We start from the raw sequence: 17,193 nt of genomic DNA on the forward strand, positions 1-17,193 counted from the left end.
GTAATTACCTGCTCGGCGACGTCGCTGTGACCGGCGAACCGCCTCCTTTCTAAGGGGGCGGTTTGCTCGGTGTCACAGCAATGTCACTAAGCGGCCGCCCAATCAAAGCAGAGGGGCGGAGATGAGCGGGACGAACATCCCGCCCACCTTCTTCCTTCCTCATTGCTGGCGTGTGGCAGGTAAGGAGAGGTTCCTCGTTCCTGCGGCGTCACACGTAGCGATGTGTGTTGCCGCAGGGACGAGGATCAACTTCGCCCAAGTGACAGCAGCGATAATTGGGAGAGGTCCCCCATGTCAACGAGGAGCAATTTTGGACGATTTTGCAACGATCCAAAATTGCTCCTAGGAGTCACACACGAGATCGCTACAGTGGCCAGATGTGCGTCACAAAATCAGTGATCCCAACGAGATTGCTGTAGCAATCTCGTAGCGTGTAAAGCCCGCTTAAGTCTAAAGGGGGCTTTACACGGTAGCGATATCGCTAGTAATTTGTAGCGATAGCGAGCGTGTAAGCACCCGCCCCCGTCGTGCATGCGATTGTTTGTGATCGCTGCCGTAGCGAACATTATCGCTACGGCAGCATCACACATACTTACCTGGTCGGCGTCGTCGCTGTGACTTCAAGGGGGAGGGACGTTTGGCATCACAGCGACATCACCGCAACGTCACTAAGCGGCCGGCCAATCAAAGCGTAGGGGCGGAGATAAGCAGGACGTAACATCCCGCCCACCTCCTTCCTTCCTCATTGTGGCCAGCGGCAGGTAAGGAGACGTTCCTCGCTCCTGCAGTGTCACACATAGCGATGTGTGCTGCCGCATGAGCGATGAACTACCTGGATAAACAACCCTTACCGATTTTTGAGTTTGGGACGACCTCTCCATGGTGAACGATTTTTACCATTTTTGAGGTCGCTGTTCAGTGTCACACGCTGCGATATCGTTAATGACGCCGGATGTGCGTCACTAACAACTTGACCCCGACGACCAAACATTAACGATATTGTAGCGTGTAAAGCCCCCTTTACGTTCTTTAATATCTCCATCAATGAGAGTACACTGCTCTGGAATGTTCCACAGCTCCAGGTCTTAGGCTATGTCCGCACTTTGCTTTTTACCTGCTTTTTCAACTGCAGCGTTTAATGCCAAAATAGATGTGTTCTGCTTTTCAAGCAAAGTCTATGGGAATTTGGGTTTCTTGTCCGCACTATGCTGTTCAAAACGCTGCCTTTTTGTGGCAGAAATTTGGGCAAAAACTCTGCTTTTTAAAGAAGCAACATGTCAATTGTTTTTGCCATTTGCGGTTTGAGCTGCAGAGTTTTTGCCCAAATTTCTGCCACAAAAAGGCTGCAGTTTGAACAGCATAGTGCGCACAAGAAACCCAAATTCCCATAGACTTTGCTTGAAAAGCAGAACACATCCATTTTGCCATTAAAACGCTGCAGTTGAAAAAGCAGCAAAAAAGTAGGTAAAAAGCAAAGTGTGGACATAGCCTTAGGGTCCCGTTACACATAGCGACGTACTAGAGATCAGGGCTGTGGAGTCGGTAAGCCAAACCTTCGACTCCGACTCCGACTCCTCAAATTCTCTTGCACCGACTCCGACTCCGGCTCCGACTCCGACTCCGGCTCCGACTCCGACTCCTACATATATTGCTTATAGTTAGGTGAAAAATTTATTGTAGTACATGAATATGTGTATGTGAACATCAGACATTTAATAATTTTTATGATACAATAATCAAGATATTTGGATAGAACATAAAATATATTTATTGGAATACAACTTTAGAACACAAAAAACTGTAATAAATTGTAAATATGTAATACACCATGTAATATACAGTAGATTACATATATATCTTGTGTGTGTATATACACTGTATATTATATATATATATATATATATATATATATATATATATATATATATATATATATATATTACATATTTACAATTTATTAGTTTTTTGTGTTCTCAAGTTGTATTCCAATAAATATTTTATGTTCTATCCAAATATCTTGATTATTGTATCATAAAAACAATTAAATGTCTGATGTTCACATTGTACTACAATACATTTTTCACTTAAATATAAGCATTATACTAAATGTTATTATTTAGTAAAATATTCAGCACATTCTGCATTGCACTACTGTCCCCAATTTATTATATATTTTAGGAGTCGGAGTCGGTGCATTTTATACCGACTCCGACTCCACCAAAATGAGCTCCGACTCCGACTCCACGACTCCGACTCCACAGCCCTGCTAGAGATCCCACCAGCGATCTGACCTGGCAGGGATCGCTGGTACGTCACTACATGGTCGCTGTTGAGCTGTCAATCAGGCAGATCTCCACAGCGACCAGCCATCAGCGACCCGTGTAACGACAGCTACCTGCACACTCAGAACCTGCGCTCGTTGGTCTCCTGCCGTCAGACACTCCAATGCATGCTGCACAGCGGGAGACCAGCGAGCAAAAACTGATCCTGATCGTTTTGTCACCTTCAGCGACCTCGCTCGCTGCTGCTTGTCAAAACCTGTGACGTTTCAGCGATCTCGCTATGTGTCACGGGGGCTTTACACTCCAGGACACTCAGGTGAAATTCTTGCTCTATGTAGATGACCTCCTGCTCCTGACACCAACTGAGAAAGGCCTCCAAGACAACCTACAAATCCTGGAGAAATTCAGCTCTACGTGTGCGCCACTGAGCAACCTAAAAGGAGGCCAACATCAGAGAGTTCCAGAAGAGAAAAATGAGGATCGGACCCGCCCCCGTCCTTTTTGCGTCACAGGCAAATCGCTGCCCGTGGCGCACAAAGTCGGTAACCCCCATCACACATACTTACCTCTCGTGCGGCCACGCTGTGGGCGGCGAACGTCCACTTCCTGGAGTGGGAGGGACGTTCGGCATCACAGCAACATCACACGGCCGCCGGCCAATAGAAGCGGAGTGGCGGAGATGAGCGGGACGTAAACATCCCGCCCACCTCCTTCCACATAGAGCCGGCGGCTGACGCGGGAGGCAGGTACGCGATGTTCATCGCTCCCGTGGTGTCACACAGAGCGACGTGTGATGCCACGGGAACGATGAACAACCGGCGCCCGATTTCAGAACCAATATTATGGAACCTAGCGACCAGTACACGACTCATGATTTGTGAGCGATACTGCGTCGCTAGGAGGTGTCACACAGGCCGGCATCGCAAGCAATGCCGGATGTGCGTCACAAAAACCGTGACCCCGACGATCTATCGCACGATATTGTCTGGTGTAAAGCAGCCTTTAGCCCCCCAATATGCAGCATCGCCCAGTGTAAGCCCCCAATATGCAGCATCGCCCAGTGTAAGCCCCCCAATATGCAGCATCGCCCAGTGTAAGCCCCCAATATGCAGCATCGCCCAGTGTAAGCCCCCCAATATGCAGCATCGTCCAGTGTAAGCCCCCAATATGTAGCATCGCCAAGTGTAAATTCCCCCCAATATGCAGCATCGCCCAGTGTAAGCCCCCAATATGCAGCATCGCCCAGTGTAAGCCCCCAATATGCAGCATCGCCCAGTGTAAGCCCCCCAATATGCAGCATCGCCCAGTGTAAGCCCCCAATATGCAGCATCGCCCAGTGTAAGCCCCCAATATGCAGCATCGCCCAGTGTAAGCCCCCCAATATGCAGCATCGCCCCCTGCCCTGTGTAGCCCCCCATATCCCCCTTCCTTATGGAAGCCTCCACAGCCCTGTGCTGCAGCTTCAGCCCCTTCCCTGTGATATATACACGAGCTGCAGCCCCCAGTAGTGACAGGAGACACTTTTATTTCTTACCCCAAAATCCAGTGTGACCTCAGCTCTATAACTAATGAGGAAAAGCGGAATCTTCCCCACCTCAGGGTCAGGATCCGGTAGAGTCTAGATCCCAGTGGCCAGAGGGACCTCTGCTGACGTCACGCCCATGTGACCGGCCTCTTGTGTGGGAGGAGCCTGTAGTTCCCGGCAGTCAGTGCGCAGTTGCGGTACAAGCAGCAGGATGTTTCCCTCTTCTCTGCTTCTGCTGTTTCCAGCCCTGGGTGTGATGTAACAGGAGGTCATATCTGATGGAGATTATCATGTATGAGCCTCAGGGGGAAATAAAAAGGGATTGTAGGTCACCGTCTCTGGGTGCAATAGTGTGCAGCAGCAGGTGCAATGCTCTGTCGGAGGGAGGGGGGTGCAATGCTCTGTCGGAGGGAGGGAGGGGGTGCAATGCTCTGTCGGATGGAGGGAGGGAGGTGCAATGCTCTGTCGGATGGAGGGAGGGGGTGCAATGCTCTGTCGGATGGAGGAAGGGGGTGCAATGCTCTGTCGGATGGAGGGAGGGGGGTGCAATGCTCTGTCGGATGGAGGGAGGGGGGTGCAATGCTCTGTCGGATGGAGGGAGGGGGGTGCAATGCTCTGTCGGATGGAGGGAGGGGGGTGCAATGCTCTGTCGGAGGGAGGGAGGAGGGTGCAATGCTCTGTCGGAGGGAGGGGGGTGCAATGCTCTGTCGGATGGAGGGGGGCAATGCTCTGTCGGATGGAGGGAGGGGGGCAATGCTCTGTCGGATGGAGGGAGGGGGGCAATGCTTTCTCTGAAGGCTCTGTCTAGAGGAGGGGGGGCAATGTTCTTGGAGGGGGGGGCAATGCTCTGTCGGATGGAGGGAGGGGGGGGGCAATGCTCTGTCGGATGGAGGGAGGGGGGTGCAATGCTCTGCCGGATGGAGGGAGGGGGTGCAATGCTCTGTCGGAGGGAGGGGGTGCAATGCTCTGTCGGATGGAGGGAGGGGGGGGCTATGCTCTGTCGGAGGGAGGGGGGTGCAATGCTCTGTCGGTGGGAGGGGGGTGCAATGCTCTGTCGGATGGAGGGAGGGGGTGCAATGCTCTGTCGGAGGGAGGGGGGTGCAATGCTCTGTCGGATGGAGGGAGGGGGTGCAATGCTCTGTCGGAGGGAGGGGGGTGCAATGCTCTGTCGGAGGGAGGGGGGTGCAATGCTCTGTCGGATGGAGGGAGGGGGGTGCAATGCTCTGTCGGATGGAGGGAGGGGGGTGCAATGCTCTCTTGGAGGGAATAGGGGGGCAATGCTCTGTTGGATGGAGGGAGTGGGGGGCAATGCTCTGTCTAGTGGAGGGTGGGGGGGCAATGCTCTGTCTGACTTGAGATACATCAGTTTGCGAAAGTATACAACCCCCTTGGTATTTTTCGTGTTTTGTTACCTCACAGCCTTGAATTTACCTTTTGCGTTTGTTTTTCAGGGTTTACATCAGTTCATGTGAAGAACGTGCCGTCAACTGAACATTTTTTTTTTTTTTTTTTTGGTGAAGCGGACAACAAATATTTAAAAAAAAAAAAAAATCAGTGTGCATAACTATTCACCCCCCTAAAGTCAGTGTTTTGTGGAGTTTCCTTTATGTGGCAATTACAGCTGCAGGTGGCTTTGGAGAAGTCTCTGAGCTTTACACATCCTGGCACTGGGCTTCTTGCTTCTTCCATCTCCTTTATTTGATGGTTTCCTCCGGTGAGCAGCGTCTTCTCCTCTGACCACAGATTCTCCATTCCTCCGGTGAGCAGCGTCTTCTCCTCTGACCACAGATTCTCCATTCCTCCGGTGAGCAGCGTCTTCTCCTCTGACCACAGATTCTCCATTCCTCCGGTGAGCAGCGTCTTCTCCTCTGACCACAGATTCTCCATTCCTCTGGTGAGCAGCATCTTCTCCTCTGACCACAGATTCTCCATTCCTCCGGTGAGCAGCGTCTTCTCCTCTGACCACAGATTCTCCATTCCTCCGGTGAGCAGCGTCTTCTCCTCTGACCACAGATTCTCCATTCCTCCGGTGAGTAGCGTCTTCTCCTCTGACCACAGATTCTCCATTCCTCCGGTGAGCAGCGTCTTCTCCTCTGACCACAGATTCTCCATTCCTCCGGTGAGCAGCGTCTTCTCCTCTGACCACAGATTCTCCATTCCTCCGGTGAGCAGCGTCTTCTCCTCTGACCACAGATTCTCTATTCCTCCGGTGAGCAGCGTCTTCTCCTCTGACCACAGATTCCCATTCCTCCGGTGAGCAGCGTCTTCTCCTCTGACCACAGATTCTCTATTCCTCTGGTGAGCAGCGTCTTCTCCTCTGACCACAGATTCTCCATTCCTCCGGTGAGCAGCGTCTTCTCCTCTGACCACAGATTCTCCATTCCTCTGGTGAGCAGCGTCTTCTCCTCTGACCACAGATTCTCCATTCCTCTGGTGAGCAGCGTCTTCTCCTCTGACCACAGATTCTCCATTCATCCGGTGAGTAGCGTCTTCTCCTCTGACCACAGAGTCTCCATTCCTCCCGTGAGCAGCGTCTTCTCCTCTGACCACAGATTCTCCATTCCTCCGGTGAGCAGTGTCTTCTCCTCTGACCACAGATTCTCCATTCCTCTGGTGAGCAGTGTCTTCTCCTCTGACCACAGATTCTCCACTCCTCCGGTGAGCAGCGTCTTCTCCTCTGACCACAGATTCTCCATTCCTCCGGTGAGCAGTGTCTTCTCCTCTGACCACAGATTCTCCATTCCTCTGGTGAGCAGCGTCTTCTCCTCTGACCACAGATTCTCCATTCATCCGGTGAGCAGCGTCTTCTCCTCTGACCACAGATTCTCCATTCCTCCGGTGAGTAGCGTCTTCTCCTCTGACCACAGATTCTCCATTCCTCCGGTGAGTAGCGTCTTCTCCTCTGACCACAGATTCTCCATTCCTCCGGTGAGCAGCGTCTTCTCCTCTGACCACCACAGATTCTCCATTCCTCTGGTGAGCAGCCTCTTCACATCTGACCACAGATTCTGCATTGCATTAAGGGTAAGTTCACACACTGCGTTTTTGTGCGTTTTTCCTGCAAAAAACGCACACAAACACAGCGTCCAAAAAAACGCGTGCGTTTTTGTCTGCGTTTTTATGCATTTCAGTGAACAATGCCATTTAAAGATTGTTGAAAAAAAAAAGGTCTGATATTTCCTTCTTCAATATGTTGTTCATTCTCCACTCCTGTAGTGTATGCAGTAGAGCAGACAGCAGCTGCAGAACTACAAGGTTCAAATCCTCCATCCAGGACTGTATGCAGGAGTTTTTTGCCCCCAAAAAAAATGACGTGGGCTTCGCCATATTTTTGTATGCTAGCCAGGTACAGCAGGCAGGTACGGGCTGCCCCCAACCCCCAGCTGCCTATTTGTACCTGGCTGGGAACCAAAATATCAAAAATATAGGGAAGACCCATTTTTTTTTTTATTTTTTTTTATTTCCTAAATTTCATGAAATAATTTAAAAAAAAAAATAATGACGTGGGCTTCGCCCAATTTTTGAGTCTAGCCAGGTACAACTAGGCAGCTGGGGATTGGAATCCACAGTGCAGGGTGCCCAAGCTTACTGGGTAACCCCACTGCGAATTGCAGTCCGCTGCTGCCCAAGAAAATGGCGCTTTCATAGAAGCGCCATCTTATGGCACTGTATCCAGCTCTTCCAGCTGCCCTGGTGACGGGTGGCTCGCGGGGTAATGATGGGGTTAGGGGTAGCTGTATATTATCAGCTGGCCCTAAGCCTGAAATTCATGGTGTCACGCCAATATTAGACATGGCCACCATGAATTTCTAGTAAAGATAAAAAAAACACGACACACAGAAAAATATTTTTATTAGAAATAAAACACAGCACAATTAGTGACTCCATCTTTATTGAAATAAAGACCCCCCCCCCCCCCTCCGCAGTAATCCTGGGTCAAGGGTCCCGCGCTGTTCAATCCAGCTCCAATATCATCTGATCGGTTTGCTGGAAGGCAAAGCGATCAGATGATGTGTCAGGTTCAAGGACGTGAATCACATCACACATCAGCTGATTGTATAAACGGCCTTTATACAATCAGCTGATGCATCAATGCAAAAAAATTACTCACTTCTGTGCAGACTCCCGTCTGATCGCTGCAGGACCCAGCGGTAATCAGCTGATTAAGTCACCCGACCGCATCAGCTGATCATTTAAGCCGGCCGGGCGGTAACAAGCCGGCGTCACCGCTGCACTTATACGATCAGCTAATGCGTCAGGTGACCGCATCAGGTGATCAGCGGCCGGTCCTGCAGCTATCGGACAAGCCCGGGAGTCTGCACACAGCCAGGGCAGGGGTGGCGGTACCTGGAAGAGGAGCTGGGAGCGGATGTGTCCCGGGAGTCTGCAGACAGGTGAGTATGAGATTATTTATTTTTTTTTTTTCTACTGTTCACGTATTGATTTCACAGCTGCCTCCACCTCCCGCCCGGACATGGTGCCGGACAGGAGCGGACATGGCGCCGGACAGAAGGTGGAAGCAGCGGTGGTGGTACCGGGAGGATTCACGCTTCTGTGTTTACTGACAGAAGGAATCCTCTTCCTGTACACGTCACTTTACTGCCCACCCCCTGCGTTTATAGCTGCATTTTTAGTCATAGAAACGCACTAAAACGCAGCTATATTTGCAATTTGCGTTTTTCATTGCGTTTTTGAACATCTCATTGAACTCGATGGGTGGAAAACGCAGTGAAAAATGCAGAAATAATTGACATGCGCCGTTATTGTGGGCACCACAAAAACGCAGCAAAAAAAAACGCTGTGTGCAGCCAGCAAAAATGAAAACTCATAGACTTTGCTGGGGAAGCAAAGCCATGCAGTTTTCTGAGCAAAAACGCACCCGAAAAACGCACTGTGCGCACATAGCCTAAGGTCTGGCTGTGACTCGGCCGCTCCCATACATTTCCACGTTTCCCCTTACACCCTCCAGTGCGGCTTTAGCAGGAGCTTTGGGTCATCGTCTTGTTGGAAGGTGAAACCTCCGTCCCAGACTCATCACTAATCACAATAATCAATCATCGTGATGAGAATTCAAACTTCAAACTTCCGACCAACATAAAACATTTTCCAAATGATGGTGATGTAAAGCCGGCAGCCGGGAAACGTCATTTATTCACCATGTGAGGTCTGACTGGATTAAATGGATAATCAATAAAAGTTTGGAAATTACTATTTTGTTGGTCTTTTTGTAAAAATGTTTATTTCTAAAAATATCAACTTAAATTTACCATTTAATAATCGAATGTGATAGAAAAAAAATACAATCTCCAAATCACTGCGACATCTTAAAATATTGCAGAGTTATTACCATATAGTGAGCTATCAGATTTTGTCTGGTCACTGAGGGGTTAACAACATATTTGCAGGTTAATAGCATTTTTAAATTAAGGCTACTTTCACACTTGCGTTCAGCGCAATCCGCCTCTATGGAGAATAGCGCAGTCCGTTAACGCACTGCGCTATTCTCCATAGACTTGTATTGACGACGCACCGTAACGTAAGTGTCAGCGTTGCATCTGCTGGACAACGCTGCATCGTTATTTTCACGCAGCGTCGAGCGGAGGGTACGCTACATGTAGCGTTTTTTGGGTCGTTAAAATAACGCACCTTGACTGATTCCGTTGGAATCCGCCAAGGTGTCTAATGATTGTCTATGGTGGCGGATTCCACCGCTATGCGCTAAGCGGCAGAATCCGCTGACTGATTCCGTCATGTTCTACTGAGCATGCTCAGCATGTCCAGCAGAACGATCAAAATAGTTTAAAATCACTCCTGGTCTCTCCCCCCTCTCTGATACTCACCGATCACGGGCGCGGCGCTGCACAGTTGTCACAAAGCTCCGGCGGCTTTTCCTCTTTTGAAAATGCCGGCCGCTCATTATTCCATCTAGTATTCACTGCTTCCCCCGCCCACAGGCACCTATTATTGGTTGCAGTCAGACACGCCCCCATGCTGAGTGACAGCTGTCTCACTGCAACTAATCACAGCCGCCGGTGAGCAGGTCTATATCGTGCGGTACAATAAATAAATAATAAAAAAAAAACGGCATGCGGTTTCCCCCTAATTTTGATACTAGCCATGATAAAGCCACACGGCTGAAGGCTGGTATTCTCAGGATGGGGAGCCCCACGTTATGGGGAGCCCAGCAGCAGCCCGGGATTGCCGCATCCATTAGATGCAACAGTCCCGGAACTCTACCCGGCTCATCACGAATTGCCCTGGTGCGGTGGCAATCGAGGTAATAAGGAGTTAATGGCAGCAGCCCATAGCTGCCACTAAGTCCTAGGTTAATCATGGCAGGCGTCTATGAGACACCCACAATGCTTAACCTGTAAGTGAAAGTAAATAAACACATACACCCTAAAAAATACTTTATTTGGTATAAAAGATAAAAAAAACTCGCTCTTTCACCACTTTATTAACCCCCAAATACCCCTCCAGGTTCGTCGTAATCCACATGAGGTCCCGCGACGCATCTAGCTCTGCTACATGAAGCTGACAGGATCGGCGGTAGAACACCGCCGCTCTGTCAGCTCCAGGCAGCAACTGAAATGAGTTGCGCTGTCAGCGGGGACATCACTGAGGTAATGTGTGCAGTGATGATGGGTGCGGTAGTGCCTGCGTGTGTGCGGTGATGATGGGGGTGGTAGTGCCGGGGTGTGTGCAGGGATGATGATGGGCACATTATATTATGGAGCACCATATAGGACGCATTATATTATGGAGTATCATATAGGGTGCATTATATTATGGAGTATCATATAGGACGCATTATATTATGGAGCATCATAGAGGGCGCATTATATTATGGAGCATCATAGAGGGCGCATTATATTATGGAGCATCATAGAGGGCGCATTATATTATGGAGCATCATAGAGGGTGCATTATATTATAGAGCATCATAGAGGGCATATTTTATTATGGAGCACCATATAGGGTGCATTATATTATGGAGCACCATATAGGGCGCATTATATTATGGAGCACCATATAGGGCGCATTATATTATGGAGCATCATAGAGGGCGCATTATATTATGGAGCATCATAGAGGGCATATTATATTATGGAGCACCATATAGGGCACATTATATTATGGAGCATCATAGAGGGCGCATTGTATTATGGAGCATCATAGAGGGCATATTATATTATGGAGCATCATAGAGGGCATATTATATTATGGAGCATCATATAGGGCATATTATATTATGGAGCATCATATAGGGCATATTGTATTATGGAGCATCATAGAGGGCATATTATATTATGGAGCATCATAGAGGGCATATTATATTATGGAGCATCATAGAGGGCGCATTGTATTATGGAGCATCATAGAGGGCATATTATATTATGGAGCATCATAGAGGGCATATTGTATTATGGAGCATCATATAGGGCGCATTGTATTATGGAGCACCATATAGGGCGCATTATATTATGGAGCATCATATAGGGCGCATTATATTATGGAGCATCATATAGGGCGCATTATATTATGGAGCACCATATAGGGCGCATTATATTATGGGCATCATATAGGGCGCATTATATTATGGGCATCATATAGGGCGCATTATATTATGGAGCACCATATAGGGCGCATTATATTATGGGCATCATAGAGGGCGCATTATATTATGGAGCATCATATAGGATGCATTACACTGTATGGAGGGCTATGTGGGACACATTATTCTGTACAGAAGACTATATGGAGCACGCTGTATGATATGGGAGGCAATGTAGGGGGAATTCTAGTCTATAGAGGACTATATAGGGAATCTAGGTGGTTCAGTAGAATGAATATTACTTTCTAAGAGCTGCAAAGCTGGGAAACAATATATCCACCCCCCACCCTTACAGCCGTGTAGCTAATACCCATTACATTACGAGAACAAATGACTGGCTCCCCCCCCCTGGAGAACTACCAAAGAGGAACGGTGCAGGGATCAGGACACAGCCGGACCGGGCTGCAGCCAATCACTGACCCTGAAGAGAAAGAAGGATCCCACAGCCAAGTGCCAAGTGAATTAAAAATGTTTCTTTATTCAACAAAGATATAAAAGGCTTCTTCACTGATAATAATTCCAGTTTACATGGCCGGGGGGGAGAACGGACGCGTTTCGGAGCGACGACTCCTTACTCTGAGATCAGAATAAAGAACTGCTGCATGAATATTTGACTCTTCATTTGTGGACCTGAGATAATCGGCCACAGACTGGAGAAGATTGTTTTTATCATGGACACGACATTATTTTGCTGGCAATATATTCAGGGATATTCTCAAATATACCCATTACATTACACCACTGCTCCCATAGAAGTGGACGGAGCGGGGGTCACACATTACACCACTGCTCCCATAGAAGTGGATGGAGCGGCGGGGGTCACACATTACACCATTGCTCCCATAGAAGTGGACGGAGCGGTGGGGGTCACACATTACACCACTGCTCCACTGCTCCCATAGAAGTGGACGGAGCGGCGGGGGTCACACATTACATCACTGCTCCCATAGAAGTGGACGGAGCCGCGGGGGTCATACAGTACACCACTGCTCCCATAGAAGTGGGCGGAGCGGCGGGGGTCACACATTACACCACTGCTCCCATAGAAGTGGACGGATCGGCGTCGGTTACACATTACACCACTGCTCCCATAGAAGTGGACGGAGCGGCGGGGGTCACACATTACACCACTGCTCCCATAGAAGTGGACGGAGCGGCGGGGGTCACACATTACACCACTGCTCCCATAGAAGTGGATGGAGCAGCGGGGGTCACACATTACACCACTGCTCCCATAGAAGTGGATGGAGCGTGGTAACTATGCTTCTGCTGTGATGACGTTACTTTGGGATATAAATCTGCTGAGATGTTGGTACGAGCTCTTATGGCTCCTGTATGTTTTATATTACAGAGGTGTAAAATGAATGGAAAGAGAAATGATTAGAAGCTGAACAGATGATGCCTGTAATGAGGATCTCTGGGGGAATTGGGGACTGTAGAGAAACCTGATCATGGGAAGTGTGAGCAGGACATGGACGCTATAATGGTGTCTGGAGCGGGGGGAAAAGCTGCCACAAGGCGCAAAGAGGACACTTCAAAATGGAAATAAGCCACTTTACTAAAGGTAGAAAGTAAAGATTTTTCCAAAGCTCAGTTAAGGCTATGTGCACACGCTGCAGTGTTTCTTCAGCAAACAAACCCATCCACTGGCCGAAAAAAAACCAAAAACGCCTGCATGTCAATGCATTTTTGGCCTAATGATGGGTACATTTTTTTTCCAATTTTCCCTATATACAATGCGAAAACACAGGTCAGAAAGGCTATGGCTATGTGCGCACACTGCAGCTCTGTACTGACCACAAAGATGCACGTTTTTGGCCTAAAAAACGCATCCAAAAATCGCATGTTTTGCCGCGGTTTTGATACTGCATTTTTTTTTAAAGGAGAAACAAAACAGGATAGGATAATTGATAGCTCGAATAGATAGAAAAAAATAGAATAGATAAAACATAGAATAGATAAGAAAACAATGGACTAGATTCTGTTATGTCTATCGATAGAGGGATAGCTAGCTTAGCCAGCTGTTTTTCTTATTTTTTTTTTTATTTTTTGGTAAAAAAAAAATAATGTGTGGTCCCCCCCATTTTTCATATCCATCACAGGAACAGCAACGGACTACAACCCTCAGCTGTCTGCTGTACCTTGGCTGGTTATGAAAAATTGAGGGGATCCGAGTTTTTTTTTTAAATTTTTTAAAGTGACGTGGGGTCCCTCCCCCCCTTTTTCTAAAACTAGCTAAGGTGTAGCAGACAACTGGGGGCTGAGGTTATTAGGGTGGGAAGGGCCATAAGTTATTTGTCCCTTTCCAGCCTAACAATAGCAGCTCACAGCTGCACCAGAAGTGGAGCATCCATTAGATGCGCCAATTCTGGCGTGGGCTCCGGCTCTTCCCGTTGCCCTGGTGCGGGTTAATAAGGAGTTAATAGCCGCCCATTGCTGCCACTAAGTCCTAGATTAGTGATGGCAGGCATCTGAGACACCCATCACTAATCTGTAAGTTAAAGGAAAATAACACAAACACCCCAAAACTCCGTTATTTGAAATAAAAGACAAAAAAATCCCCCTCTTTCACCACATTATTAACCCCTAAAACACTCCTCCAGGTCCGACATAATCTACACGAGGTCCCACGACTCATCCAGTACTGCTACATCTGAATCTCACAGCAAGAGCCATAGAACATTTACTTTCACTTACAGATTAGTGATGGGGGGGTCTTATAGACGCCTGCCATCAGTAATCTATGATTAAGTGGCAGCTATTAATTACTTATTACCCAATTGACACTGTACCAGTGCAATAGGGATGATTTGGCAGACTGATATTTTTAGGCTGGGGCAGCCTAATAAACATAGGTCTCCCCAGTCTGAGAATACCAGTCCCCAGCTGTGGGGCTTTATTTTGGCTAGGTATGAGGGGACCGCACGCCGTTATTATTTATTTTACTACATGATATAGACCCGCCCACCCGTGATGAGTTGTAGTCAGACAGCTGTCATTCAGCGTGGGGGCGCGTCTGACTGCAACCAATCACAGCCACCAGTGGGCGGGGGAAGCAGTGAATATGAATGAGCCTAATGAGCAACCCGGGAAGAAGAGAGGCTGTGGGAGTAGTGTGACAGCGGTGCCGTTGAGTGTGAAGTACTTGTTCCTACCCCTTTGCGCCAGATTCTGGTTCCCATAGACTTTATATGGGGACCAGCATGTGGCCAGATACCATGGATCAATCCCCCACCGACGTCGAGTGAGCCGGGAATTGATCTGTCAGTCCTCCAAAACGCAGGGACAAAACGCAGAAAGAATTGACATGCTGCATCTTTTTTCTGCAACCAAAACTGCAAGGAACAAAGAAGCGACGTGCGCACAGCCTGTCTGAATTCTCATAGACTTTGATGGTGAAGGCAATGCATGCAGTTTTGGGCAACAAACTGCACCCAAAAATGGAGCAAAAAACGCAGTGTGCACACAGGGCCTAAAGATGGAATTGCTGCTAGTCAACTTGCAAGACCTGTCACAGTGGCCGGTGCGTAATGTGTGGCAGATGGACAGGAGGTATGAGAACGGCCTCTGACCGGACCACATCCTTAGCTCTTCATATTATTACCTGGCCGGTGTGTAATGTGTGGCAGATGGACAGAAGGTATGAGAACGGCCTCTACCGCACCACATCCTTAGCTCTTCATATTATTACCTGGCCGGTGTGTAATGTGTGGCAGATTGACAGGAGGTGTGAGAACGGCCTCTACCGCACCACATCCTTAGCTCTTCATTTTATTACCTGACCGATGCGTAATGTGTGGCAGATGGACAGGAGGTGTGAGAACGGCCTCTACCGCACCACATCCTTAGCTCTTCATTATATTACCTGGCCGGTGTGTAATGTGTGGCAGATGGACAGGAGGAATGAGAACAGCCTCTACCGCACCACATCCTTAGCTCTTCATTATATTACCTGGCCGGTGTGTAATGTGTGGTAGATGGACAGGAAGTGTGAGAATGGCCTCTACCGCACCACATCCTTAGCTCTTCATTATTACCTGGCCGGTGTGTAATGTGTGGTAGTCGGACAGGAGGTATGAGAACGGCCTCTGACCGCACCACATCCTTAGCTCTTCATTGTATTACCGGGCCGGTGTGTAATGTGTGGCAGACGGACAGGAGGTATGAGAACGGCCTCTGACCGCACCACATCCTTAGCTCTTCATTGTATTACCTGGCCGGTGTGTAATGTGTGGCAGACGGACAGGAGGAATGAGAACGGCCTCTGACCGCACCACATCCTCAGCTCTTCATTGTATTACCTGGCCGGTGTGTAATGTGTGGCAGACGGACAGGAGGTATGAGAATGGCCTCCACCGCACCACATCCTTAGCTCTTCATTGTATTACCTGGCCGGTGTGTAATGTGTGGCAGATGGACAGGAGGTATGAGAACGGCCTCTGACCGCACCACATCCTTAGCTCTTCATATTATTACCTGGCCGGTGTGTAATGTGTGGCAGATGGACAGGAGGTGTGAGAACGGCCTCTACCGCACCACATCCTTAGCTCTTCATTATATTACCTGGCCGGTGTGTAATGTGTGGCAGATGGACAGAAGGTATGAGAACGGCCTCTACCGCACCACATCCTTAGCTCTTCATATTATTACCTGGCCGGTGTGTAATGTGTGGCAGATGGACAGGAGGTGTGAGAACGGCCTCTACCGCACCACATCCTTAGCTCTTCATTATATTACCTGGCCGGTGTGTAATGTGTGGCAGATGGACAGGAGGTGTGAGAACGGCCTCTACCGCACCACATCCTTAGCTCTTCATTTTATTACCTGACCGATGCGTAATGTGTGGCAGATGGACAGGAGGTGTGAGAACGGCCTCTACCGCACCACATCCTTAGCTCTTCATTATATTACCTGGCCGGTGTGTAATGTGTGGCAGATGGACAGGAAGTGTGAGAATGGCCTCTACCGCACCACATCCTTAGCTCTTCATTATTACCTGGCCGGTGTGTAATGTGTGGTAGTCGGACAGGAGGTATGAGAACGGCCTCTGACCGCACCACATCCTTAGCTCTTCATTATATTACCTGGCCGGTGTGTAATGTGTGGCAGATGGACAGGAAGTGTGAGAATGGCCTCTACCGCACCACATCCTTAGCTCTTCATTATTACCTGGCCGGTGTGTAATGTGTGGTAGTCGGACAGGGATACGAGAACGGCCTCTGACCGCACCACATCCTCAACTCTTCATTATATTACCTGGCCGGTGTGTAATGTGTGGCAGATGGATAGGAGGTATGAGAACGGCCTCTGACCGCACCACATCCTTAGCTCTTCATTGTATTACCTGGCCGGTGTGTAATGTGTGGCTGATGGACAGGAGGTATGAGAATGGCCTCTGACCTCACCACATCCTTAGCTCTTCATTATATTACCTGGCTGGTGTGTAATGTGTGGCAGATGGACAGGAGGTATGAGAACGGCCTCTACCGCACCACATCCTCAGCTCTTCATTATATTACCTGGCCGGTGTGTAATGTGTGGTAGATGGACAGGAGGTGTGAGAATGGCCTCTACCGCACCACATCCTCAGCTCTTCATTATATTACTTGGCCGGTGTGTAATGTGTGGCAGATGGACAGGAGGTATGAGAACGGCCTCTGACCGCACCACATCCTTAGCTCTTCATTGTATTACCTGGCCGGTGTGTAATGTGTGGCTGATGGACAGGAGGTATGAGAATGGCCTCTACCGCACCACATCCTCAGCTCTTC

General features: G+C 48.8%; 2 protein-coding genes across 2 annotated transcripts in view; one reads left to right on the forward strand and one right to left on the reverse strand.

The window, feature by feature from the left end:
• LOC142287509 (uncharacterized) overlaps positions 1 to 3,932 on the reverse strand; it is a 33,931-nt gene extending 29,999 nt beyond the window's left edge. The window contains exon 1 of the mRNA XM_075333450.1: positions 3,817 to 3,932. The gene's annotated coding sequence lies outside the window, so the exon portion shown is untranslated. The remainder of the gene's footprint in view (positions 1 to 3,816) is intronic.
• LOC142287505 (uncharacterized) overlaps positions 1 to 17,193 on the forward strand; it is a 178,266-nt gene that overhangs the window by 105,893 nt on the left and 55,180 nt on the right. The gene's annotated exons all lie outside the window — the stretch shown is intronic.

The sequence above is a fragment of the Anomaloglossus baeobatrachus genome, unplaced genomic scaffold (genome assembly GCF_048569485.1).
Source record: "Anomaloglossus baeobatrachus isolate aAnoBae1 unplaced genomic scaffold, aAnoBae1.hap1 Scaffold_73, whole genome shotgun sequence".
Classification (NCBI taxonomy): Eukaryota; Metazoa; Chordata; class Amphibia; order Anura; family Aromobatidae; genus Anomaloglossus; species Anomaloglossus baeobatrachus.